We start from the raw sequence: 8,422 nt of genomic DNA on the forward strand, positions 1-8,422 counted from the left end.
ATAAAGTCTTTTTTTAGACTAAAAGTCCTGCTAATTTTTCAGATATGTTTTTAGTCATATTGACATAGTAGGATTCTCAATGTATATACTGAGGATTTTGCTTTTGGGCACCCTTTTTTTTATTATTATTGTTATTAGTAGGTTGGGGTTTTTTTGTACAGAGAGGGGGAAAAAATAGAACAGGAGCAAAATCAGGAGCAGATATGAGATCTATGTATATTTGTGAGGCCTTAGATAGGTGACAGCATCAGGGGCTGAGCAGTGTGCTGTGTTTTCTGTATGAGACGGACAAAAAGACTTGACTGGCGCTTCCTAGACTGATCCATGAAGGGGCTTGTATCCAAGAAAGCAAAGGTTTAGAGCATAATTATCCTTTGAACTGCATGTACAGTATGGTTCAGAGACCACACTAGAGCTACTCTGAAGTAAAGCTTCTGAGATGCATATAGCGCACATGTATAGTTCTTGACGCTGGCTGCTTTGATCTTCTGATCCACTCCTAATGTACTAATGTAAATGTAACCTAGGATCACATTGTGTAACTCAGCTCTACTCACCCTGAAAGTCACAGTATTTTCTACTGTAAGTTTTCCCCACATATCCACGTAAGTATCCACATATCCCCACAGTAAGTTTACTGTGGGGAAAACACACCTGGATATGTTTGATTTACCATCAAGGAGACAGATTCTTTTGACAGATAAAGAATATTGAAAGTAAGTATCTCTGTGGTACCTTCCTTATATGTGAACCTCCAGTCATCTGATCTGCTTAATTTTGGGAAAGGGTGAATGTCGAAGGAAACCCAATTAAAAATATTTTATATAAACCACGACTTTTTTATCTAGTTATCTCTCTATTTTATTTGGAAGTTCACTTTGTCACTGTGAATAGCAATGAAAAGTGTTGATGGTGTTGCTCTACTGAATTCTGTGGGTCTTAGAGATTCCGCCAAGTCTTACGAAATCATTTTAAAAGGTGACGTGAGAACGTTCTTAGATTTATGAATCAGTTTTGCCCTTTGTCAATGGGGCGCAACCATACTTGAAGCTACTGGATATTATATTTGCCTAAGTGTATGTCCACTTGGGAATGTGAGCTTAACAAAGTCCATCAGTGCTGGTACCTGTCACTTAACTCCTCTCTCTCTCTTTCCAAATCTGTGGATGCGATTTCCTGTTTGAGATAATGCTGCTTCAACAAAATAATGATTCTATTTCCTGACAACATTTTTTGAAAAGTACAAAAGTGGCTACACCTCCACAGATATATAATCAGATTTCTTCATCCCTTGTCCAAAATCCATAGTGCTTCACTAGAGGTACTTAAGCTTTCATTTATGCAGATTCTTTCATCCAAAAGGGTCCCAGAGTACTTCTCAAACTGCTGGCCAAATCCAAAGCCTGTCGATGTAAATGGAAAGACTCCCACTGACTTCAGTGACCTTTGGGTAAGCTCATTAAATTGTAACAATAGGGACAAAAATTTTATTAAATGTAGATCATAAGCTCTGTCAAAATGTTACTTTAACGCTAATTTCTTTAAAATGTTTTGGCCTTAGCTAGCTAGACCCTCTGCTTTCATAATTTTTATCTGACTTCTGTTGAACTGTTCTTTTTTTCAAATTATTCCATACAAATATTTGAATTATACAAGAGTCTGGGAGTAATACAATTGAGTAATCAGGATAGGTATGTAGTCAAGTACTTCAGTGACCAGCGCTGGAAGCTGGGAAGGGGCACAGCCATCAGCGAAGGTGCCCACCTGCAGTGTATTCCTGCCTGCCCGCAGCTGTGATGGCTAGGCTATGGCATTTTCAGTTGGCGACAGAAGGATTCACCAACTTCAAATACCAATTGAATGCATGGTTGTCTGCAATTCCAGGCATGCCACCGAGTATCCAAGTACCTGGGTGTTGCGATGTTATTTGCATAATGCTAACAAAGCTGTTTTGTAGTCTAGACGTGGCTAGTGATTAATGCTCCACTACAGGTCTATTTTGGAAACACGCTTGGCTTTGAACAGAGTTCGAAGTAGTAAGATTTATACATTGAAATCCTAATTCAGGCCAAATTATAATCTATGATTCAAGTCTATGTTTGGATCAAAATTTCCCCCCTTTCTAGCTGGCTTTATTCTGGCTTATCCTGGACTTGAATTACTTTGAACCTGTGCCGATGGGGACATCTAACATGGTTCTTTTTGTTGTTGTTTTTCGGGTTTTTTTGTATTTCTTTTACCAGTTGAAACAAAACTGTCGCTAAGCTACAGGACAGGATTTCTTAATATCACACTGAAACAATGGAAACCAGCCTATAGAAATATGCAGGATTGTTATATGCGCACAGTAAACTTCTATCTAAATATTTGTAAGCATTCACAAGCTGTTGCCATACCTACCACTTTGTGTCATTCCAGAAAGGCAACAGATCTTGCACAAACCTCTCATTGTAGTCATCAATGAAATCAAGACAGGTAGCTTTGGGAGTCTGGCAAAATTCTCAGCCAGAGTTTCCGACTTCCAGTCCCCTGCCCTAATCATTGAGTCACATTCTTCGTGAAGAAAGAACAATTAGAATCTGACCTTGCTTCGTGTGAAACAAATGGCAAAATAATTACTATGCAAGATCAACCAATTACAAAAATTTTATGTCTGCAAAAAAGACAGATTTATATTTGAAGCTGTATCAAAATGTTGTTACCTGCAGCTACTATTGAAATTTCTTTGTGTCTTTCTAAAATAAGGAGCCTTCCCGTTTACCTTTGTAAGTCTGTGCTGAACAATCAGCAATACAGATTTCTTCTCCAGAAGACCAATCTCATTAGTGTCTCAAGCAGCTATATGCTGTATGTCAATGTGAGAAATCTCCCTGAACAGGTGTCGGTTAAAACTTCTGCCAGTCTTAAACTGCCAAGTGGAATTATAGTTAGAAAATATCCCTGTGAAAACGGCAGTGGGATGCTCCATTTGTTCTCCTTCACTCTTACTTGTATGAAACAGTCTCTTAACTTGCAAACAGGGATATTTAGCACGCTATCTAGCAGCCTAAAATTTCATTCCAGTGTTTGAAATGCCAAAGATATTCCTTCTGCTTCTTGTATCACTCTGTAATAAGGATTATTCAGCCTGACTTTTGCTAACAGCCTTAATAATGATTCCAAGCGTCAGCTACCTCTTCTGTTCCAGCCAAGGCCCAGCAATGCAAACAGAAATAAATGCTTGTTTCACCCTGTGCAACTCAGAATCGAAGCTCCCCCCAAACCAGATATGGAATCAAGATGATATTTCTATAATGTCAATCTTCTGACCATAACCAAACTTCTTAAAGTGGATATTTTCTAACTTGCTATTGGAAACGTATTTCCAACAGAAAAAAATTATAAGAATCGCAAGTCAATAACTGCATGTAAAGACCCAGCTTAAAAAGCATGCATTTTGGAGCCAATTTTCTTTAAGATACAAGGACAGGGCTGTCTACTGAAGTCAAAGCCATAAGCTGAGATTTGAACAACTAGAAAATTAATTTCCATTGACTTCAGTGGGCTATCCAGTGATTACTTGCTATAGGGGGAGTTTAGGATAGTGTGGATTGATGATAATTTGGTAGTTTCTAAACCAGAATGCTCTTAGGTGCTAAGATGAAGAATGTGTAAGAAGTCTAAAGAGGCGTTGCTTGTATCCTTGCTACATTTAACTCCATGAGGGCTCTGCAGTCTTGGGTGTGCACACATGCATTAGAGTGTTTTCAAATTAAAAAATCAACCATGCACTGGCTTTTTTTTTTTTTAAGACTAGCTCTAGATATCCTGAACTTCCAACTTCTATTTTTTTCAATTGCAAAAAAATTAAATTACTTTCATTAAACTCAGCACAGCAGACAAGTATTTCTGTTGGCTGTCCAGTAATATTTTCATAATTTTCTATCCAAAGTACGTATCGGATCCTGCTACTGGCAATGCTGCTTTTTGGCTCGGTGATCTAGATGCTGAAGTGAATTTCATATCCAAAATCACAAGCTTTGTACTTGATTTACTTCAGTTTGTCTGTACTTGGAAAAAATTACTTTTTTTAAAGTATGCAGCAGTTCAGTGAGTTGGATTTTTTTCTTTTTTTTTGGTTGCACTGTGGCTGTGCATTGGCTTCTCTCTCTGTTTTCTATGACTTCTTTTCCCTTCTATTTTCCAACTCCTGTAAAACTTCCTGACACTTTCATTTTCTTTCCAGTTATCAAGGCATGTTGCAAACAGGTCAAGGGATGAAACGCTGCCTTTGCCCCAGCCGATACAGAAGGGGAAGGGCAGTGCTTCCTTTGAATCTGAAAGGCCAAATAGAGCCGTGTGGGATGACTTTTCTCATGCCTGGTGCTGATGGGACACTAATGTAAGCCTGAAGGAAATCTAGCAGTAGAAAATTTGCAAACTTGAGCTGGAAAACAAACTGGGAAGAAAAAAGGGAAAAGACCAGAGTGCCTGGAGGGTTGTGGAGAGCCTGCTGCTGAGGACTGTAAGTTGTGCCATGTGTGTAAGGGGTAGTGCAAGTCTGTCAGTCTTCATCTGCTAGTATTTACTCTTCTGGGGAAAGGCTGCACATTACTAAGGAGTTGGAAGGATCAGGTTTTCATGCTGGGCATGTGGGAGACTCTAGTGATGGTGCATCCCAAAACATGTATTCTTGGTTGTGGGCAACCAAGAATTTTTGTGTTTTTTGTTGTTTTTGGTTGGTTGGTTTGGTTTTAGATTTGCTTGTTTGTTTGTTTTTAATACAGTGATTGCATTTTAATCTTTCTATGTGGATGTGGCTGTTTTGAAGCCACAATATGGTATGAAGGGCTCGTGCCCATCAATGTAAACTGCATTCCCAACAGTAAATAAGTACCAAACCTTAGTAGAGCAAATGTCCAGAATCCCTAATAAGGTAAGTAAGCAAAACAAGCAAAACAAAAATTTGCTAGTCTCTTTATTGCTGTTGGCTTGTGTTCTTCCTTGAAGAGAAACAGACTCAATATTTGGGTACAGTTTCTAAATTTCAGGTCACTGAAGTTTCACCATGATTAGCTTTGGGGTTAGGGGGTAGAGCCTCTTCCTTGGCTTGGAAGAAGATCCACATGTAAGAAAAATGAATATTTTTTTTATTTAATACTTTATATCCTCTTTATTAAAAATCCTATGAAATTTTCCTCTTTCCCTGTTTTTTAACGTTGTGTTTCTCCTATAAGAGATGTAGATGGAGAAGTAAGATGGCATTTTTTCCTTAGTTATAATTATTTATCAAGGATTATTTGTCAGGAGACAACTGTAGTGATTACATTTGGAATGATGACCGCAACAAAGGGAACAGATAACATCTTGTCTAGACAGTCCTGTTGTTACTGTTTTTATTTCAGTAAGATTGTCTTTGATTGTTTTCTGGGAGAGCCTTATGAAAGGCATATATTTTTATATCCAAGCATAAATTGCATACGTTTGTGTTTAGAAAATATTTTGGTATTGACTTTTTGGTACTCAAAGACTGAGGACAATGCTAGCTTTTTTGAGCTGAACTGTAAAAGGAAATAATTTTGAAGAGAGGAGTTTTTTCTCTTTCCAGAAGCTCTCGTGATTTGAAGAGTTGTGTGGTAAATCTCATTGCACACATTTTGTATGCCGTTTAGTACCACAGTTAATAAGCTCAACGTTTGGAGCCAAAGTGATTCCAAGCTTGGCAGGGTATTCTGTAATTTGAAGAAGTGAGTTTTGGAATAGATATGAAAGTTCCTGGCTACTCGTAGAAAACACGTTATAGACTTGGCTGCTGTGTGCCTCTGAAGCCTCATCAGTATCAAAGGAGTGTGTGAATTTTGTACAGTTTTTTTGATGATGTAAATAAAACCCCAATCAGCTGTGTTATTCTTCTTTTTAGAAGTCAGCATCTTCAGAGCTTTGAGCTTCTCATTTATGGAAGACATGTTGAATTGTATGTTTCTAGATCCTTTTAGAAGTCAGCATCTTCAGGGCTTTGAGCTTTTCATTTATGGAAGACATGTTGAATTGTGCGTTTCTAGATCCTTTCCTAAAAGCTGTTAAAGCCCTGATGCGGGAAACAGGACAAACAGTCCATGCTCTTTCTTAACCAAGCGATCAGGAGACATTACTGCAATGATCCTTTTTTTTTTTTCCAAATACATATTGAAGGAAATTATACTGACTTTCAAGATCTGATAGTGGGGAAGGGGAGGGGAAACTGCGACCTGATTAGCCTTTATCTTGGGGTAACTGCTGGCTTAGTCCACTGTGAGGAGGTAGTGGTGCTCAACCTGGTGACTCATCCAGTCCTCTCTCAATGGGCCTCTGATTAGAACTGGACATGGGCTCACTAGTTACTAGGTCTGAAATGCCTCAGTGCATGATGATGATGGCATTTAAGTGCTCTAAAAGGAGTGAATCAGGGAATTATGATGGTACTTTGCAAAACTGGTGCCATTCTCCCCTCCCTGATTTCTCTGGTTAATTCAAAGATTTGTGGCACTAGTGAAAAACACCTGAGAGCAGAGATACAGGGGGAGTGAGGCTTTAAAAGTGCAAAGACTTTGGTGCCCTGAAAAAAGAGACACAGCTTGCAGCTGAAGTAATACAGAAATACCATTTTCTCCGGAATTCACAGCTCCTGCATTTTACTTCCTTCTAACTTGGAGTAAGCTTGTGTATTTTTAATTTCTCAGGAGATGAGTTTCTACCTCTTATCCCTACCAGTTTTTATTTCAATAAACAAAAATATTTCCCTAGGTTGTTATTTAACTCTCCCATAGCTCCCTTTCCCACTCTAATTTTCATTCCCCTGATGCTGGATTGCAGCAGGGTCTCAGTTTGCAGAGTCACTGCTACAGCTAATCCTCTCTCTCTTTTCTTTTTCTCCTCAGCTGATTGTTCATATTTTCAAACTTCATAATCTCACCACCAAAACCTAGGCATTCTTTGGAACATAACTTAAGAAGGAACACAGACCTCAAAAATGTCACTGAGCTCTGAACTCTCAGAACAAAACCCTTTCCGTGCTTAAACAGGATGCTACCAAGGGGTCCGGGCCAAAATTAAAAGGGAGAAATACTCTTTGTATAAGACATTTCATGGAGTGTTTTAAGTGATGATTTGCAGAGCCAAAAAAAAAAAAAAAAATCAACAGTAAATATTATTTCTTTCCTTGAAAGCCTATAAAACAAATGAACAACCACCTCCAAACAATTGCTTTTTCTCCAGCTTTCACTTTCATCCCCTCTACTTCCATTGCTTCCCAAGTGAGTGCTGAACCCAGCACCCGGTGCTGTATAATGAGGCACTGTGTTTTCTGGGTGATGTCTACAGCTGAAATGTCAAATTTGACTTGGAGATGACAGGCTGATTAAAATATTCTCCTTGCTTTCTGTTCAATACCACCGACCAGTTTGCATCTGTCTGTATTGTTCTGCTAGTGTTAATATTCACACTACTTTACAGAGAGTAAGGATCTGCACTCAGAAGTTTCTCTTATGTTTCAAACAGACCCCCCAAATGAAATGGGCTTGTATGCATTTTAAATTGGGGCAGAAGCTTCTCTAAAAGTGCAAAGCTTTTAAAAAGGCATTAGAGCAAAACAAGGCTGTTCTTTAATGAATGGCTTTCAAAATGAAAACCGATAGTGATTTGTTGTTATAGGGCTATTCCCTGTGGTAAAAGCAAGTGGAGTAACAGAACTGTTTCTAGCATAGGCAGAAGCAGAAATAAACAGGGAAAATGTTTAAGGTCTCACTTTGAGGAAAGTGAAGGGAAACAAAACGTTAGCAAAGCCTGTGCCAGCAGGCAAAATCATGGCAGGGCTCGAAGCAGAGCTCAGCAGATAGGCTGTGCTAACATGAAGCTTTCACATGTCTGTAAACAAAGAAGGCTGGCACACTGACACAGAAAAGACCATGCCACCAGTAACGTCATGTGCTTCCTCCGTGCTGTTATGGTGGTCTTGGTCATTGGCAAAAGAGCATCTCCTTCCAAAGAAAGCTAATCTCTTACAGCCCGATCAGGGGAGTGCTGCTGTAAATCTCTGTCCCACAGAATTTTGACTAGAAATAGATGTGACTGCACAAGTACTTCTGCTGTTTTCCAGCCAGAGGTGTATCTTCCAGGTTCACTGCTCAGCCAGTGTTATTTTAGATGGGAATTATGTTACTCTGCATGTTGCTGAGCTTAGAAAGATTTTTTTGGTCATCATTATTATTTTGAAGAACGGAAAGTATTCACAGATTTTTAAAAGTGGGAGATGGGAAAATACAAGATCAGTTTTAATGTCAACTTTTTGTACAAAGGAGTTAGAATCATAGAATTGTTTAGGTTGGAAAAGACCTTTAAGATCGTCAAGTCCAACCGTTAACCTAGCACTGCCAAGTCCACCACTAAACCATGTCCCTACGAACCA

This window comes from Aptenodytes forsteri, unplaced genomic scaffold (assembly GCF_000699145.1).
Source record: "Aptenodytes forsteri isolate BGI_AS27 unplaced genomic scaffold, ASM69914v1 Scaffold241, whole genome shotgun sequence".
In the NCBI taxonomy this organism is placed as follows: Eukaryota; Metazoa; Chordata; class Aves; order Sphenisciformes; family Spheniscidae; genus Aptenodytes; species Aptenodytes forsteri.